This window comes from Salmo trutta, chromosome 12, assembly GCF_901001165.1.
Source record: "Salmo trutta chromosome 12, fSalTru1.1, whole genome shotgun sequence".
Taxonomy (NCBI): domain Eukaryota; kingdom Metazoa; phylum Chordata; class Actinopteri; order Salmoniformes; family Salmonidae; genus Salmo; species Salmo trutta.
Genome location: NC_042968.1, coordinates 68,170,859 through 68,189,186, shown reverse-complemented (window position 1 = coordinate 68,189,186; position 18,328 = coordinate 68,170,859).

The following is an 18,328-nucleotide window of genomic DNA, read 5'->3' as shown; positions in this document are numbered from 1 at the left end:
ACCAAAGCAACGTTACCCATCGTGCCACAAAAGCCGCGGCCCTTGCAACGCAAGGGGAAACCCTACTTCAAGTCTCAGAGCGAGTGACGTCACTGATTGAAATGCTATTAGCGCGCACCACCGCTAACTAACTAGCCATTTCACATCGGTTACACTCACCCCCCCTTTGACCTCCTCCTTTTCCGCAGCAACCAATGATCCGGGTCAACAGCATCAATGTAACAGTGTAGGTTCTGTCCCTCTCTTCGCCCCAACCCGGGCTCGAACCAGGGACCCTTGCACACATCAACAACTGACACCCCACGAAGCATCGTTACCCATCGCGCCACAAAAGCCGTGGCCCTTGCAACGCAAGGGGAAACCCTACTTCAAGTCTCAGAGCGAGTGACGTCACTGATTGAAATGCTATTAGCGCGCACCACCGCTAACTAACTAGCCATTTCACATCGGTTACACTACTACCAGCAGTACTACACCTGCACCTGTCGACGACACAAGTTGTTCTGCTTCCACAAGCACATCCAATGCTAGCATCAGTAATTCTACATTTGTTGTTAGCCCAGCTAGCATAGTATCTGTACTGATGGTGCAAAAGCCATGACAGGGAGACATAATGGAGTGGTAACGTGCGTGCAAGCAGTTGCTCCCAACACCACTTGTGTACACTGCAGCATCCACCCAGAGGCTCTTGCTGCCAAAGGAATGCCTGACGGCTTGAAAGACGTTTTGGACACTACAGTGAAAATGGTTAACTTCATGTATTTTCTGCACTATGCAATGATATGGGCAGCGACCATGTAACGCTTTTACAACATACAGAAGTGCGCTGGTTATCAAGGGGCGAAGTATTGACAAGTTTCTTTGAATTGAGAGACGAGCTTAAAGTTTTCTTTACTGACCATAATTTTCACTTGTCTGACCACTTGCATGATGACGAGTTTCTCACATGACTGGCCTATCTGGGTGATGTTTTTCTCGCCTGAATGAACTGAATCTAGGATTACAGGGACTCTCTGCAACAATATTCAATGTGCGAGACAAAACTGAGGCTATGATTAAGAAGTTGGAGCTCTTCTCTCTCTGCATTAACAAGGATAACACACAGGTCTTTCAATCATTGTTATATTTTTTTGTGTGCAAATGAACTCAAGCTTACAGACAATATCAAATGTGATATAGCGAAACACCTGAGTGAGTTGGGTGTGCAATTACGCAGGTACCTTCCCGTTAACGGATGACACAAACAACTGGATTCATTATCTCTTTCATGGCCTGCCTCCAGTCCACTTACCGATATCTGAACATGAGAGCCTCATCGAAATTGCAACAAGCGGTTCTGTGAAAATTGAATTTAATCAGAAGCCACTGCCAGATTTCTGGATTGGGCTGCGCTCAGAGTATCCTGCCTTGGCAAATCGAGCTGTTAAGACACTGATGCCCTTTGCAACCACGTACCTATGTGAGAGTGGATTCTCGGCCTTCACTAGCATGAAAACGAAATATAGGCACAGACTGTGTGGAAAATGATTTAAGACTGAGACTCTCTCCAATACAACCCAACATTGCAGAGTTATGTGCATCCTTTCAAGCACACCCTTCTTATTAACCTGTGGTGAGTTATTCACAATTTTCCATGAACAAATAAAGTTTTATATGTAAGATGGCCCTATAAAGAGCAAAATTATAGATTATTATTATATTATTATTTGTGCCCTGGTCCTATAAGTGCTCTTTGTCACTTCCTACCAGCCGGGTTGTGACAAAAACTCACACTCATTCTTATGTTTAATAAATGTATCGTATAGTGTGTGTGTGGCAGGCTTACAATGATGGCAAAAAACAACATTTGCGAGTGCGCTGACCCTGGTGTTAGAGGGGGTACGCAGCTGGAGTTGAATGTTTGAAGGGGTACGGGACTATAAAAAGTTTGGGAACCACTGCGTTAGAGGATGGAAGCCCTTCTTTTGATCCTAAAATGAACACCATTGGCACAAAATGCATCACCGCCTGGTATGGCATCTGCTCGGCATCTGACCGAAAGGCGCTACAGTGCGAACGGCTCAGTACATCACTGGGGCCAAGCTTCCTGCCATCCAGGATCTATATAATAGGCGGTGTCAGAGGAAAGCCCAAAAAATTGTCAGAGACTCAAGTCACCCAAGTCATAGACTGTTTTCTCTGCTACCGCATGGCAAGCGGTACCGGAGCGCCAAGTCTAGGACCAAAAGGCTCCTCAAAAGCTCCTACCCCCAAGCCATAAGACTGCTGAACAATTAATAAAATTGCCACCGGACAATTTACATTGACCCACCCTCCCTTTTGTACACTGCTGTTACTCGCTGTTTATCATCTATGCATAGTCACTTCACCCCCACCTATATGTACAAATTACCTCAACTAACCTCTACCCCCGCACACTGATTCGGTACCGGTGCCCCCTGTACATAGCTTCATTATTGTTATTCTTATTGTGTTTTTTTTTAAACTTTTTATTTTAGTCTACTTGGTAAATATTTTCTTAACTCTTCTTGAACTGTACTGTTAAGGGTTTGTAAGTAAGCATTTCACGGTAAAGTCTACACTTGTTGTATTCGGCACATGTGACAAATAAAGTTTGATTTGATTTGATAGGCTAACTTTTAAACTATTCTTTTAAACTATTGTCTATTCTCTTCCTTAGTTGTCTGTCAATGTTGTGCAATGTTATAACTATAGTACATGTTTATGAATCAATGATTTGCGTATAGGCCTGCAGTTGGATCAAGACATGATTGTAGGCCTATGCTGCGGATTGCGAACTAAACCATAATGATGCAATGCATTGGACTTGACTGTTGATAATTGAATGTGTTAATGTTTAAAATAAATACATTGTTTTAATGTATGTATTTACAGTTGAAGTCGGAAGTTTACATACACTTAGGTTGGAGTCATTAAAACTAGTTTTTCAACCACTCGACAAATTTCTTGTTAACAAACTATAGTTTTGGCAAGTCGGTTAGGACATCGACTTTGTGCATGACACATCATACCGCTCAGGAAGGAGACGTGTTCTGTCTCCTAGAGATGAATGTACTTTGGTGTGAAAAGTGCAAATCAATCCCAGAACAACAGCAAAGGACCTTGTGAAGATGCTGGAGGAAACAGGTACAAAAGTATATCGACATAACCTGAAAGGCCGCTCAGCAAGGAAGAAGCCACTGCTCCAAAACCGCCATAAAAAAAAGCCAGACTACGGTTTGCAACTGCACACGTGGACAAAGATCATACTTTTTGTAGAAATGTCCTCTGGTCTGATGAAACAAAAATAGAACTGTTTGGCCATAATGACCATCATTATGTTTGGAGGAAAAAGGGGGAGGCTTGCAATCTGAAGAACACCATCCCAATCATGAAGCATGGTGGTGGCAGCATCATGTTGTGGGGGTGCTTTGCTGCCTGAGGGTCTGGTGCACTTCACAAAATAGATAGCATCATGAGGCAGGAAAATTATGTGGATATATTGAAGCAACATCTCAAGACATCAGTCAGGAAGTTAAAGCTTGGTCGCATATGAGTCTTCCAAATGGACAATGACCCCAAGCATACTTCCAAAGTTGTGGCAAAATGGCTTAAGGACTACAAAGTCAAGGTATTGGAGTGGCCATCACAAAGCCCTGACCTCAATCCCATAGAAAATGTGTGGGCAGAACTGAAAAAGTGTGTGTGAGCAAGGAGGCCTACAAACCTGACTCAGTTACACCAGCTCTGTCAGGAGGAATGGGTCAAAATTCACCCAACTTATTGTGGGAAGCTTGTGGAAGGCTACCCGAAACGTTTGACCCAAGTTAAACAGTTTAAAGGCAATGCTACCAAATACTAAACTTCTGATGTACTGGGAATGTGAAGAAAAATAAAAGCTTAAATAAATCATTCTCTCTACCATTATTCTGACATTTCACATTCTTAAAATAAAGTGGTGATCCTAACTGACCTAAGACAGGGAAGTTTTACTGGGATTAAATGTCAGGAATTGTGAAAAATGAATTTGGCTGAGGTGTATTTGGCTGAGGTCTATGTAAACTTCCGACTTCAACTGTATTTGTTAGGGACAGATACAATGATTCAATGTTTTAATTGTAGGCTATCCCAAACAGATTCTGCAATTCTTATCTAGGCTACTTAGCCTTTCTATTATTAACTCCACTGCCTAAAACTCTTATAGGCCTAAACCATTGTAATACAAATTAAAAATGTAACCGTTTTAGTTAAAAGCCCATCTTTTATTTAAGGAGACTTTAATATCTCCACACTAGCAGTGGTTGGGAGGGAGAAACGGGAGTGGTTAGGTCAGTTAGGTTACTCGGCCTGTCTAACTGCGGCCTCCTCCACTGCGGTCTCCTCCTCTGCGATGCCGGGACAACCTGGGTCGGCGGCGCCTGCGGACAGGGCGGCTGGTGGATGTTCTGCGTCTTCTGGGCATTATGATGGATAAGACTATGTATGACTTTTAGATGGACAGGGGGCACCTTTTATAGGTCTGGAGGGGGCGGGAAAGACGTCATCATGTGATTAAATGAAGAAATAATTACTCATGACAGTTTACATTTTTAAAACTACTGTCTTCAGTGATGTCATAGTAGCTTTGGCAGGATGATGCAAAGCTATATATATATATATATATATACAGTGGGGAGAACAAGTATTTGATACACTGCCGATTTTGCAGGTTTTCCTACTTACAAAGCATGTAGAGGTCTGTAATTTTTATCATAGGTACACTTCAACTGTGAGAGACGGAATCTAAAACAAAAATCCAGAAAATCACATTGTATGCTTTACATGCTTTGTAAGTAGGAAAACCTGCAAAATCGGCAGTGTATCAAATACTTGTTCTCCCCACTGTATGTATGTGTGTGTGTGTGTTTTTAAGTAGTGTTCTGTTTCTTTGGCCAACCCATTGAACCCTTATCACTCAGGGCTTTATTTAATGGTCATTTGGAATGTCAAGTCAATGAGCAAGATGGATTAAAATAAATACATAACACAGCGGAATATAAAGTGGCCAGCCGGATGTAAGAGGACCGCACTCTTCTTTTGAGCCAGAAATGAAGAAAATCACGCAAAATTGTAGGAGGAGATTCTCCGACAGCTTAAAATGCTTAGCGTAGGCTATTATAACATAGATTTGTAGTGTCTGAAATCATGGTGACTTTTCTAGTTGTATTGAAATCCAAGGCTTTACTTGTAGACTACTTTAGGTGGGTATCTCAATGAGTATAAGAAAGGTATGAATTCCTTGAGTTTATTTTTTTCCTTCCCTTCATCCTTCATTAGGCCTAATTAAGGAATGACAGCGCTCAATGCCATCATAACTGCTTCAATTCCTTGATCCATCATTCATCCTTCCAGTGCCTAACTTACTTAGCTACTGTGTTGTATTTGTTGTATTTTGGTATGTGCTTTTGTATATGCAATGCAGGTTTTAGCTGCCATGTATAGAAGACATTTTCTTTTACAAAAAACAACAAGGAATGCACTGCAGCCACAATGACTGCTTCCTCCATCAAACAGAGAATAAATCAAATCAAACTGTTAAGCTAGAGAGCATTTTCTCAAATATCCCAAAGGTTTTAGTGCAATAAAATCTTGAATGCTAGCTTGAGCCAGTGATTTTAATGCTCTGAACAGTGAAGATCTTTCCAGCACTCCTGAAGCACTTATTTCAGAGCAGTGAGCTAGCTTTTAAATTGGCAATGTCATCCCTTCGCTCTTGGCTTTGTTGTAGAATATGTTGATTTTCCACAGTGTTTCTACTGTGTATACCTTCAGCTGGACTTCCCAGAAATGAGAGAGAAGCAGATCAGCAGGAGAGCAGAAATACCCCACACTTTCTTAAAATATGCAATGCTTGTTTCATCATGTTTTTAAACCTGGACTGAGGGCTGGGTATATTCTGGATTTGCCTGTCTGTTTTAGTCAGAGCCAACTCAACCGTTGCTGCCTTGTTTGGCATTACAACGACAATAGTCCTGGCTAATGCTGAATCAAATTGGAAGCCAGTCTATGCTGTTCTTTAGCTTTTATGACACATGGACATTACAAAAGGCCTGTTATGAACCAGGCTCCCACTGGGCACAAACATCATTTCAACTTCTACTTTCGATTTACATTTGGTTGAGTTTTCAACTAACATGAATTCAACGTCAAATTAACAAAACATTTCACCATGTCATTGGATTTAGGTTACAAGTTGGGTGAAAAAAAGATGAAATTCCCTTACATTGATAATTTTTTGCAAATCCATTCAGTATTCCACGTTGATTCAACGTCATCACAATTGTTTTTAAATGACGTGGAAGCAACGTTGATTCAACCAGTTTTTGCTCAGTGGGCTAGTTTGAATCTTATTGATGAGTGGTCAATAGCTGTTGCAATCCTGAGAAGACAAGTCGATGGGCCTCTCAAACTGTCTCTTGAAGGCAGATGAGTTTCTCTGAGCTGTGGGATAAAACATACTGTCAAATGGATGATTTCAATCAGTCGATTTTCAAATTCTTTGTCGAGCACAAGAATGTTTACTTTAGATGTGTGCTATTATGAATGCTATTTTATGGGTAATAACCTACATTTATTCTGTCTGGGTTTAGCCACTTACAACCCTGTTGATGTAGCACTGATAGAACAGGCTGAATAAAACCGATGTTGTCAGATGTCCTCTGTAATCTCCATCTGAGATGTATTGTTTTTTTTAATATTAAATAAATGGTCACAAGTTCCCTTTATTGCAGTCCAAGACTGGAATATGAAATATCAATTCAGATTTCACTGTCATTCATCTCCCCATAAATGGCCCTCTGTGACAAAAGCTTTAAAATCCAGTAACATTTTCCCATTCCCTCCTCTGACCGAATTAAACGGGGTTACATAACTTTTCAATTGACACCTCTACAGTCCTTCATTCATGTCCTGGACATCGGTTGTAATGATACGACCTAAGGGAGTTGAATGCCCATCTCTAAAGACTGCTCCAGGATACTGTGGCGGGGAGTGTTCTACAGCTGGATCAATCATTCAGTTTCAGTGTCAGGTGCCCTTGTCTGGCTCCACGAGGCTGTGTGACATCATCGCCCACCGCCCGCCCATCTCTAAAGGAGGCATCGGCTGGTGAAGGGGCTCGTGAATAATTTAGGAGCTCTAGTGCACTTTATAACCTGGTCTGCAAGGCTGCTTGGGGCATTCACTGTAAGTGCATTAGTATGATAGTAGTAGGAGGAAACAAGCCTTTATTGACTAATTTAATCAATAGCACCACTTCTGTTGAAAAGGACTGGGGGTGCACTGGACAGATGATTATATGGGCTAAGATTAACTACAGAGCATTGGTGGCAGTGAAAGAAACACAGTTCTAGAATACTTTTCTAATTGGGGTGAATTAGTTCCCCATATTCTGTTGAATAGGCCTACCAATGAACAGATGTTGTCTGCAAAACAGACAATAAGAAAAGTTATTTGTGTTGATTCACACTGAGTAATTTACCATTCATTTCCTTGTCTGAGCGAAGAGCCATCTGTGACAATATCCACACACAACATCCTCATGGCAAGGAGATTACTTTTCCAACAAGATAAAATCAAATCAAAATCAAAATCAAATGTTATTTGGGCTCCCGAGTGGCGCAGCAGTCTAAGACACTCCATCTCTGTGCAAGAGTCACTACAGTCCCTGGTTCAAATCCATGCTGTATCACATCTGGCTGTGATTGGGAGTCCCATAGGGCTGTGCACAATTGGCCCAGGTTTAGCCGGGGTAGGCTGTCATTTAAAATAAGAATTTGTTCTTAACTAGTTAAATAAAGGTTAAAATTAAAAATGATAGAAAATGTGCCGAATACAACAGGTGTAGACCTTTACAGTGAAATGCTTACATACAAAAATATTTACAAAATAAACTTAAGTAAAAAATAGGTAACAAAATTAAATAACAATAACGACGCTTATACAGAGGGTGCCGGTACCGAGTCAATGTGCGGGGGTACATGTTAGTCAAGGTAATTTGTACCTGTAGGTAGGGGTAAAGTGACTATGCATACATAATAATACAGTGAGTAGCAGCAGTGATAAAAGCAAAGGGGCGGGAGTGTCAATGCATATAGTCCGGGTGGCCATTTGATGAATTGTTCAGCAGTATTATGGCTTGGGGGTAGAATCTGTTAAGGAGCCTTTTGGACCTAGACTTGGGGCTCCGGTACCGCTTGCCATGCGGTAGCAGAGAGAATAGTCCATGACTTGGGTGACTGGAGTCTTTGACAATTTTTTGGACCTTCCTCTGACACCACTTAGTATAAAGATCCTGGATGGCAGGGAGCTTGGACCCAGTGATGTACCGGGCTGTATGCACTACCCTCTGTAGGGCCTTATGGTCGGATGCTGAGCAGTTGCTATACTAGGCGGTGATGCACCACACTGCCAAGTCTCTGACCTCCTCCATATAGGCTATCTCATCGTTGTCGGTGATCAGGCCTACCACCGTTGTGTTGTCAGCAAACTTAATGATGGTGTTGGAGTTGTGCTTGACCACGCAGTCATGGGTGAACAGGGAGTTCAGGAGGGGACTAAGCACGTGCCCCTGAAGGGTACCCCTGGGGGCGCCCCGTCAGGAAGTCCAGGATCCAGTTGCAGAGGGAGATGTTTAGTCCCAGGGTCCTTAGCTTAGTGATGAGCTTTGTGGGCACTATGGTTTTGAACGCTGAGCTGTAGTCAATGAACAGTATTCTCACATAGGTGTTCCTTTTGTCCAGGTGGGAAAGGGCAGTGTGGAGTGAGATTGAAATTGCGTCATCTGTGGATCTGTTGGGGCGGTATGCGAATTGGAGTGGGTCTAGGGTTTCCGGGATGATGGTGTTGATGTGAGCCATGTCCAGCCTTTCAAAGCACATCATGGCTACCAACGTGCCAGGGGTCGGTAGGCATTTAGGCAGGTTACCTTTGCTTTCTTGGGCACAGGGACTATGGTGGTCTGCTTGAAACATGTAGGTATTACAGACTTGGTCAGGGAGAGGTTGAAAATGTCAATGAAGACACTTGCCAGTTGGTCCACGCCTGCTCTGAGTACATGTCCTGGTAATCCATCTGGCCCCGCGGCCTTGTGAATGTTGACCTGTTTAAAGTTCATGCTCATATTGGCTACGGAGAGCGTGATCACACAGTCGTCCGGAGCAGCTGGTGCTCTCATGCATGCTTCAGTGTTGCTTGCCTCGAAGCGAGCATAAAAGTCTTTTAGCACGTCTGGTAGGCTCAGATCACTGGGCAGCTCGCAGCTGGGTACGTAATAGTTTGCAAGCCCTGCCACATCCGACGAGTGTCAGAGCTGGTGTAGTAGGATTCAATCCTAGTCCTGTATTGATGCTTTGCCTGTTTGATGTTCGTCTGAGGGCATAGCGGGATTTCTTATAAGCGCCCGGATTAGTATCCTGCTCCTTGAAAGCGGCAGCTCTAGCCTTTAGCTCGGTGTGGATGTTGCTTGCAATCCATGGCTTCTGGTTGGGATATGTACATACGGTCACTGTGGGTACGAGTCGTCGATGCACTTATTGATGAATCCGGTGACTGAGGTGGTATACTCCTCAATGCCATTGGATGAATCCCGGAACATATTTTTTTTAAATGTATTTCACCTTTATTTAACCAGGTAGGCCAGTTGAGGACAAGTTCTCATTTACAACTGCAACCTGGCTAAGATAAATCAATGCAGTGCAACAAAAAACAACAACACAGAGTTACACATGGGATAAACAAAAGTACAATCAATAACACAATAGAAAAATCTATATACAGTGTGTGTAAATGGAGTAAGGAGGTAAGGCAATAAATAGGGCATAGTACCGAAGTAATTACAATTTAGCAAATTAACACTGGTGCTAGATGTGCACTTGATGATGATGTGCAAGTAGAAATACTGGTGTGCAAAAGAGCAAAAAAGTAAATAAAAACAATATGGGGATGAGGTAGGTAGTTGGATGGGCTATTTACAGATGGGCTATGTACAGCTGCAGCGATCGGTAAGCTGCTCAGATAGCTGATGCTTAAAGTTAAAGCAATTTTTGCAATTCGTTCCAGTCATTGGCAGCAGAGAACTGGAAGGAAAGGTGGCCAAACGAGGTGTTGGCGTTGGGGATGACCAGTGAGATAAACCTGCTGGAGTGCGTGCTACAGCTTTCCAATCTTTAGGAATTCCGGACGATATGAAAGAGAGGTTGAAAAGACTAGTAATAGGGGTTGCAACAATGGTGGCAGATAATTTTAGAAAGAGAGGGTCCAGAATGTCTAGCCCAGCTGATTTGTACGGGTCCAGGTTTTGCAGCTCTTTCAGAACATCTGCTATCTGGATTTGGGGGAAGGAGAAGCTGGGGAGGCTTGGGCAAGTAGCTGCGGGGGGTGTGGAGCTGTTGGCCGGGGTTGGGGTAGCCAGGAGGAAAGCATGGCCAGCCGTAGAGAAATGCATTTTGAAATTCTCAGTTATCGTGGATTTATCGGTGGTGACAGTGTTTCCTAGCTTCAGTGCAGTGGGCAGCTGGGAGGAGGTGATGTTATTCTTAATGGACTTTACAGTGTCCCAGAACGTTTTGGAGTTAGAGCTACAGGATGCAAATTTCTGTTTGAAAAAGCTAGCCTTTGCTTTCCTAAGTGACTGTGTGTATTGGTTCCTGACTTCCCTGAAAAGTTGCATACCGCAGGGACTATTCGATGCTAGCGCAGTACGCCACAGGATGTTTTTGTGGTGGTCGAGGGCAGTCAGGTATGGAGTGAACCAAGGGCTATATCTGTTCTTAGTTCAACATTTTTTGAAAGGGGCATGCTTATTTAAGATAGTGAGGAAATTACTTTTAAAGAACAACCAGGCATCCTCTACTGACGGGATGGGGTCAATATCCTTCAAGGATACACGGAAAGGTTGATTAGAAAGGCCTGCTCGCGGAAGTGTTTTAGGGAGCGTTTGACAGTGATGAGGGGTGGTCATTTGACCATCCTGATTGAAAACAGCAGAGGTGTATTTGGAGGGCAAGTTGGTCAGGATAATATCTATGAGGGTGCCCATGTTTACGTATTTAGGGTTGTACCTGGTGGGTTCCTTGATGATTTATGTGAGATTGAGGGCATCTAGCTTAGATTGTAGGACGGCCTGGGTGTTAAGCATATCCCAGTTTAGGTCACCTAACAGAACACACTCTGAAGATAGATGGGGGGCAATCAATTCACATATGGTGTCCAGGGCATAGCTGGGAGCTGAGGGCGGTCTATAACAGGCGGCAACAGTGAGAGATTCTTTCTGGAGAGATTAATTGTTAAAATTAGAAGATCGAACTGTTTGGGCATAGACCTGGAAAGTATGAAAGAACTTTGCAGGCTATCAATGCAGTAGATTGCAACTCCTCCCCCTTTGGCAGTTCTATCTTGAGGGAAAATGTTGTAGTTGGGGATGGAAATCTCAGAATTTTTGGTGGCCTTCCTAAGCCAGGATTCAGACACGGCAAGGACATCAGGGTTGGCGGAGTGTGCTAAAGCAGTGAGTAAAACAAACATAGGGAGGAGGCTTCTGATGTTAACATGCATGAAACCAAGGCTTTTACGGTTACAGAAGTCAACAAATGAGAGTGCCTGGGGACACACAGGGCCTGGGTTAACCTCCACATCACCCAAGGAACAGAGGAGGAGTAGGATGAGGGTACGGCTAAAGGATATCAAAACTGGTCTAGTGCGTTGGGGAGAGAAAATAAAAGGAGCAGATTTCTGAGCGTGGTAGAATAGATTCAGGGCATAATGTACAGACAGGGGTATGGTAGGGTGCGGGTACAGTGGAGGTAAACGTAGGCATTGAGTGACGATAAGAGAGGTTGCATCTCTGGAGGCACTAGTTATGCTAGGTGAGGTCACCCCATGTGTGGGAGGTGGGACATAATAGGTATCTGAGGCATGTTGAGTGGGGCTAGGGGCCCCGCAGTAAAATAAAACAATGATAACTACCCTAAACAACAGTATACAAGGCATATTGACATTAGAGAGAGACATAAAGCGAGGCATAAAGCAATCACAGGAGTTGATTGGGAGAGCTAGCTAAGACAACAACGGGTAAGACAGCAACAGCTAATCAGCTAAGACAACAACAGGTAAAATGGCGATGAATGGGCAGAAAGGGTCAGTTAACTACACACAGGGCCTGAGTTCGAAGGCTGGGGCCGACAGATAAACAAAATAAACAAAATGGAATACCGTGATTAATGAACAGTCCAGCAGGCATCATCTATGTAGCCAGGTGATCATAGGGTCCAGTGAACAGCAATAGATGAAACAGGGAAGTCGTTACTACACTAGCAAGCGGGAGACACAGCGTTCATAAAGTTAGCAGGCCGGGGCTAGCAGAAGCGTCTTCACCGACATCCGACAAAGGCCGGTTGAGGGCATATTGGACAGAATTACGTCGGCAGACCAGATGTGATGAATCGGCGGGGCTCCATGTCGACAAAGGGTCCAGGCCAATTGGCAAACAAGGTATTGTAGCTGGAGTAATTTTCTTTGCTAGCCGGGAGATGCGCCTGGCTCGAGGCTAACTGGTGCTAGCTTCAGGACAAGGGCGTTAGCCACTATAGACACTCAGTAGCAGCTAGATAGTTGCGATGATCCGATGCAAAGGGCCAGAGCTTACGGCAGGAATCCGGCGATGTAGTGGCTTCTAGTCGTGTTAGTGAAGGGTCCAGGAGGCATCAGCTGTGTAGCCGAGTGATCATAGGGTCCACTGAGCAGGCCGGGAGATGGGCCTGCCTCAAAGGCTAGCTTCGGGGCTGGGTCACTCGGTAGCAGCTAGCTAGCTGTGATGATCTGGAGTAATGGTGGAGAAAAGCAGTCCGAAATTCTCAGGGTTGATATCGCACTGTGCAGACTGGCGGGTATTACCCAGGGTAAAAGAGGCTGGTGTCTGAGCTAGAGGTAAAGGCCTCTAACAATGACTAAATAGCTAGTAACTAATTAGCTGGTTAGCATCTGATGGCTAGCTTCTGATGGAGGTTTTAGCTATAAGGTCTAAAAAAATAGCAGATCAGCATCACATTGGGTGAGGCGGGTTGCCGGAAGGTATATTTCATTTAAACATGGAAAAAAAGATTGAAATATATACAAAAAAAGAATGAAAAAAGACAATTTACACAGGACAACGACAAACACGTCTGCACTACTACGCCATCTTGGATAGGGTATTCAAGTCTGTGCTAGCAAAATAGTCCTGTGGCGTAGCATCCGTGTCATCTGACCACTTCCGTATTGAGCGAGTCACTGGTACTTCCTGCTTTAGTTTTTGCTTGTAAGCAGGAATCAGGAGGATATAATTATGTTCAGATTTTCCAAATGGAGGGCGAGAGAGAGCTCGGTACGCATATCGGTGTGTGGAGTAAAGGTGGTTTAGAGTTTGTTTTCCTATAGTTGCACATGTGACATGCTGGTAGAAATTAGGTAAAACGGATTTAAGTTTGCCTGCATTGAGGTCCCCGGACACAAGGAGTGCCGCTTCTGGATGAGCATTTTCTTGTTTGGTTATGGACTTATACAGCTTGTTGAGTGCCGTCTTAGTGTCAGCGTCGGTTTGTGGAGGTAAATAGAGTGCTGAAATGAAAACTCTCTTGGTAGATAGTGTGGTCTACAGCTTATTATGAGGTACTCTATCTGAGATGAGCAATACCATGAGACTATCTTAATATTAGACATCATGCACCAGCTGTTATCGACAAATAGACACACACCCCCACCCCTTAGCTATCATGTCCTGCCGATGCACGGAAAACCCAGCCAACTGTATATTATCTGTATCGTCGTTCAGCCACGACTCGGTGAAACATAAGATATTACAGTTTTGATGTCCCGTTGCTAGGATAGTCTCGAATGGAGCTCATCCAGTTTATGCTCCAGTGACTGCACGTTGGTTAGTAGAACGGATGGCAGAGGTGGGTTACCCGCTCACCGACGAATTCTCACAAGGCACCATTCTCACAAGGCACCCATCTCCTTTTTTCATGTGAATGACGGGGATTTGGGCCTTGAATTTCCATCTTTTCTTCAAGCGAATGATGGGAATTTGGGCCTGGTCTCGGAGAAGCAGTATATCCTTCGTGTCCGACTCATTAAATAAAAAATCTTAGTCTAGTTCGAGGTGAGTAATCGCTGTTCTGATATCCAGAAGCTCTTGGTTGTCAGACAGAGAAATCACGAAAATCAGTCTTCTCACAAAATCATCTGTAGCACCCGAACAGTTTGGCCTACAAACTATTATGACCCCTCTACGGAAAGATGAGACTCTCAGGAACACCATGGTGTACTCGTCTGAAGTCGGTACAGCTGATCTGCCAACTTCTGTCTGTAGCGTTTGAACAGTTTGGGTTACACACTAATATGACCCCTTTATGGAAAGGTGAGACTCTCACAAACACGTACCCAAGGCATCACAAGACTTGTTTTAAGATTCCTTGTACCAGTTTAAAAAAAATGAATGGAAGTATATATGGAGACAGTTTAGTGCCAAAAAAAATATATACAAATCCTGATCTTTCATACAGCTCTCAGATATAGGACAGACACTTCAGAACAAACTTCCTTTAGATTTTTTGTGAGGGTGTCATGTCCTGACCATAGAGAGTCCTTATTTTCTATGGTGGAGTAGGTCAGGGCGTGACTGGGGGTTGATCTAGTTTATTTATTTCTATGTGGGGTTCTAGGTTTGATTTTCTATGTTGGTGATTTGTATGATTCCCAATTAGAGGCAGCTGGTAATCGTTGTCTCTAATTGGGGATCCTATTTAAATAGCTGTTTTTCCCCACCTGTGTTATGGGATATTGTTTTGAGTTAGTGTGCGTAGCCTTCTCTGTAGTCACAGTTCGTTGTTAGTTTATTGTTTATTTGTTTTTGTCTATGCTTAGTTTCACTTTCTAATAAATCATGTGGAACTCAACATTCGCTGTGCCTTGGTCCGTTTCTACAAACGAAAGTGACAGGGGAACTGTTTTTCCATGTAGTTAATCAGTGACTCAATGCGTTTGTATGAGCTAATAGCAGTAAAATAAAATGTAAAAAGTATCAAATAATTGTTTGAAATATTATTTTATACTTTAGGGTCTTAAAATTCAAAATCAAATAGCTAAATGATCATTGATTGCTATGAACTTCTTAAAACAATTCCATATAGTCCATATATACCCCCCCCCCTCCCCAGTTTAGACAGGCTTAGACTGTAGAGGGTTAAAGGCTTAGATTTAATCAGATCTAGTGATAGCAGACACCTGCATAGAGGATGTTTGGCGGTGTAGGAGGTGGAACTGCGTTTAACCCGGTGAACAGCTGCTCTTGCAATCATTGTCACAAAGCAACATCCTTCCCACTGGCCCGATGTTCAGAGCGAGAAAGTGTCGGCTGTATAGAAATAATTACGCTTAAATTGAAAATACCTTTAAATTGAATGAGGATTTCATCCTAATCGAGGTGTAGATTACGTTAAATGTTAATGTCACATGCACAAGTTCAGTGAAATGCCTTTCTTGCAAGCTCTAAACCCAACATTGCAGTGATCAATGTAACTGTCACGCTGGTATGAACGATCCGGGAGACAGGCGCAAGAACGCGTAATATATATATTTTTTTATTACGCCCCAAATTAGGGCGTGCAGTGTAAAGGCACGGGGACGAACGAACACGTAACAAAAACACAGGGTTGAAACCCAAACAAAAGAGCGAAGAGTACGTCGAATAAATTACACTAGCGGACAATGATTATCACACGGGACGAGACCCATAATCATCTGCGCAATCCACAAGGAGACGAAAGCCCAAAACACACAGCACAGGTACTCACAAGCACCAACGGACATAGTAACAATAATCGATAGCACCGTGGTGAACAAAAGGCACATATATACAAATACAATCAGTGGGAATAGGGGCTAGGTGTGCACAATGAAAGTTCCAGAGGGATCCGTGACAGTAACACTAAAAATAACAAGGTAGATCAAAACACACAAGATATAAAAATAAGAACACAATAAAGTAAGCATACAATAGACAGGGTCAGTTCCAGCACCATATTTACAATGTGCAAGGATACTTGATCGATAGAGGTAGATATGTATAGGGGTAAGGTGATTAGGCATCAGGATATACACTACATAAACAAAAGTATGTGGACACCCCTTCAAATGAGTGGATTTGGCTATTTCAGCCACACCCTTTGCTGACAGGTTTATAAAATCGAGCACACCGCCATGCAATCTCCATAGACAAACACTGGCAGTAGAATGGCCTTGCTGAGGAGCTCAGTGACTTTCGACGTGGCACCGTCATAGGATGCCACCTTTCCAACAAGTCAGGTCGTCAAATTTCTGCCCTGCTAGAGCTGCCCCGGTCAACTGTAAGTGCTGTTATTGTGAAGTGGAAACACTAGTGGCCCTAGGGTTGTACTGGGCTGTCAGCACCACCCTCTGTAGCGCCTTGCGATTGAGGGCGGTGCTATTACCATATACCAAGCAGTGATGCAACCAGTCAAGATGCTGTCAATGGCACAGCTGTGAACTTTTTGAGGATTTGATGGCCCATGCCAAACCTTTTCAACCTCCTGAGGGGGAAGAGGTGCTGTCTTCACGACCTTACGCATGTGTTTGGACCATTTTATGTTCTTAGTGATTTGGACACTGAGGAACTTGAAGCTCTTGACCTGCTCCACTGCAGCTCCATCAATGTGGGTGTGCTCATCCCTGTTTCCTGTAGTCCACGATCAGCTCCTTGGTAATACTGACTTTGAGGGAGAGGTTGTTGTTCCGGCCCCACACTGCCAGGTCATTGACCTCCTCCCTGTAGGCTGTCTCATCATCGCTGGTGATCAGGCCTACCTTCCTCGTGTCGTAAGCAAACTTGATGATGGTGTTGGAGTCTTGCGTGGCCACACAGTCGTGGGTGAACAGGGAGTACAGGATGGAACTAAGCCCGCACCCCTGTGGGGCCCCATGTTGAGGATCAGCGTGGCGGAGGTGATGTTGTCTACCCTCACCACCTGGGGTCTTGTCGGCCGGTCAGGAAGTCCAGGATCCAGTTGCAGAGGGAGAAGTTCAGTCCCAGGGTCCTAAGCTTAGTGACAAGCTTGGAGGGGACAATGGTGTTGAACGCTGAGCTGTAGTCAAAGAACAGCATTCTCACATAGGTATTCCTCTATAGGTGGGTGAGGGCACTGTGGAGTGCACTTGAGATTGCGTTGTGTATGGATCAGTTGTGGCGATGTACGCAGGAGTACGGAGATCTGATTTACAGAATGGCGGACGAGGGAGGGCCTTGTATGCTTGCTTGTGGATAGAATAACAATCATCTAGGATGCTATCGCCCCTAGTAGTGAGAGAAATGTGTTGATGGAAGAAAAGCATCCTCTGGATGTAAGTTTTTCTGCTTGGTTATAGCCTCGTACAGTTCGTTAAGTTTTTCTGCTTGGTTATAGCCTCGTACAGTTCGTTAAGTTTTTCTGCTTGGTTATAGCCTCGTACAGTTCGTTAAGTTTTTCTGCTTGGTTATAGCCTCGTACAGTTCGTTAAGTTTTTCTGCTTGGTTATAGCCTCGTACAGTTCGTTAAGTTTTTCTGCTTGGTTATAGCCTCGTACAGTTCGTTAAGTTTTTCTGCTTGGTTATAGCCTCGTACAGTTCGTTAAGTGCCAGCCTGTTCTTGTCCTGAGGTGGAATGTATACAACAGTTACGGTAACAGCTGAAAACTCCCTCGGGAGGTAAAAGGGTCGGCATTTGACCATCAGGTATTCGAAGACGGTTGAACAGTGGGTTGGCACTTCCACCAAGCTCGAGTCAGCACACCAGTTGCGGTTTGAGGCTAACCCCCCCCCCCCCCCCCTCGATTTCCCCGACTCCACTGTCCTGTTGGCATGGTGAATGGAGAGTCTATCGAGTTGGACCACCATGTGGTGTATCTTGTCCGAGAGCCATGTTTCAGAAAAGCAGAGAATATTGCAGTTTCGAGAGTCCCGTTGGTAGAAAATCCACAAATGGAGGGAAGAGGTGGTCGGTTTTCCCTTCAGCTTAATCTCGCCAGCGTCCCCCTCTCTTGCCTCTGTAAAGTCGGCGTTTCCTCTTGGGTAGCCCGAAAATTGGCCGGAATTACAGAAAGAGCCCAGGGCAGATGAGTCGAAGGTGAAGCCAGAATTGAGGTAAGTAACTGCCGATCTGATGTTCAAAAGTTCTTGTCGGTTGTAAGAAATAATAGAGGATACATTTCGAGAAAATAAAGTAAAAATACACAACAAAAGAATTACAAAATAGCTAAG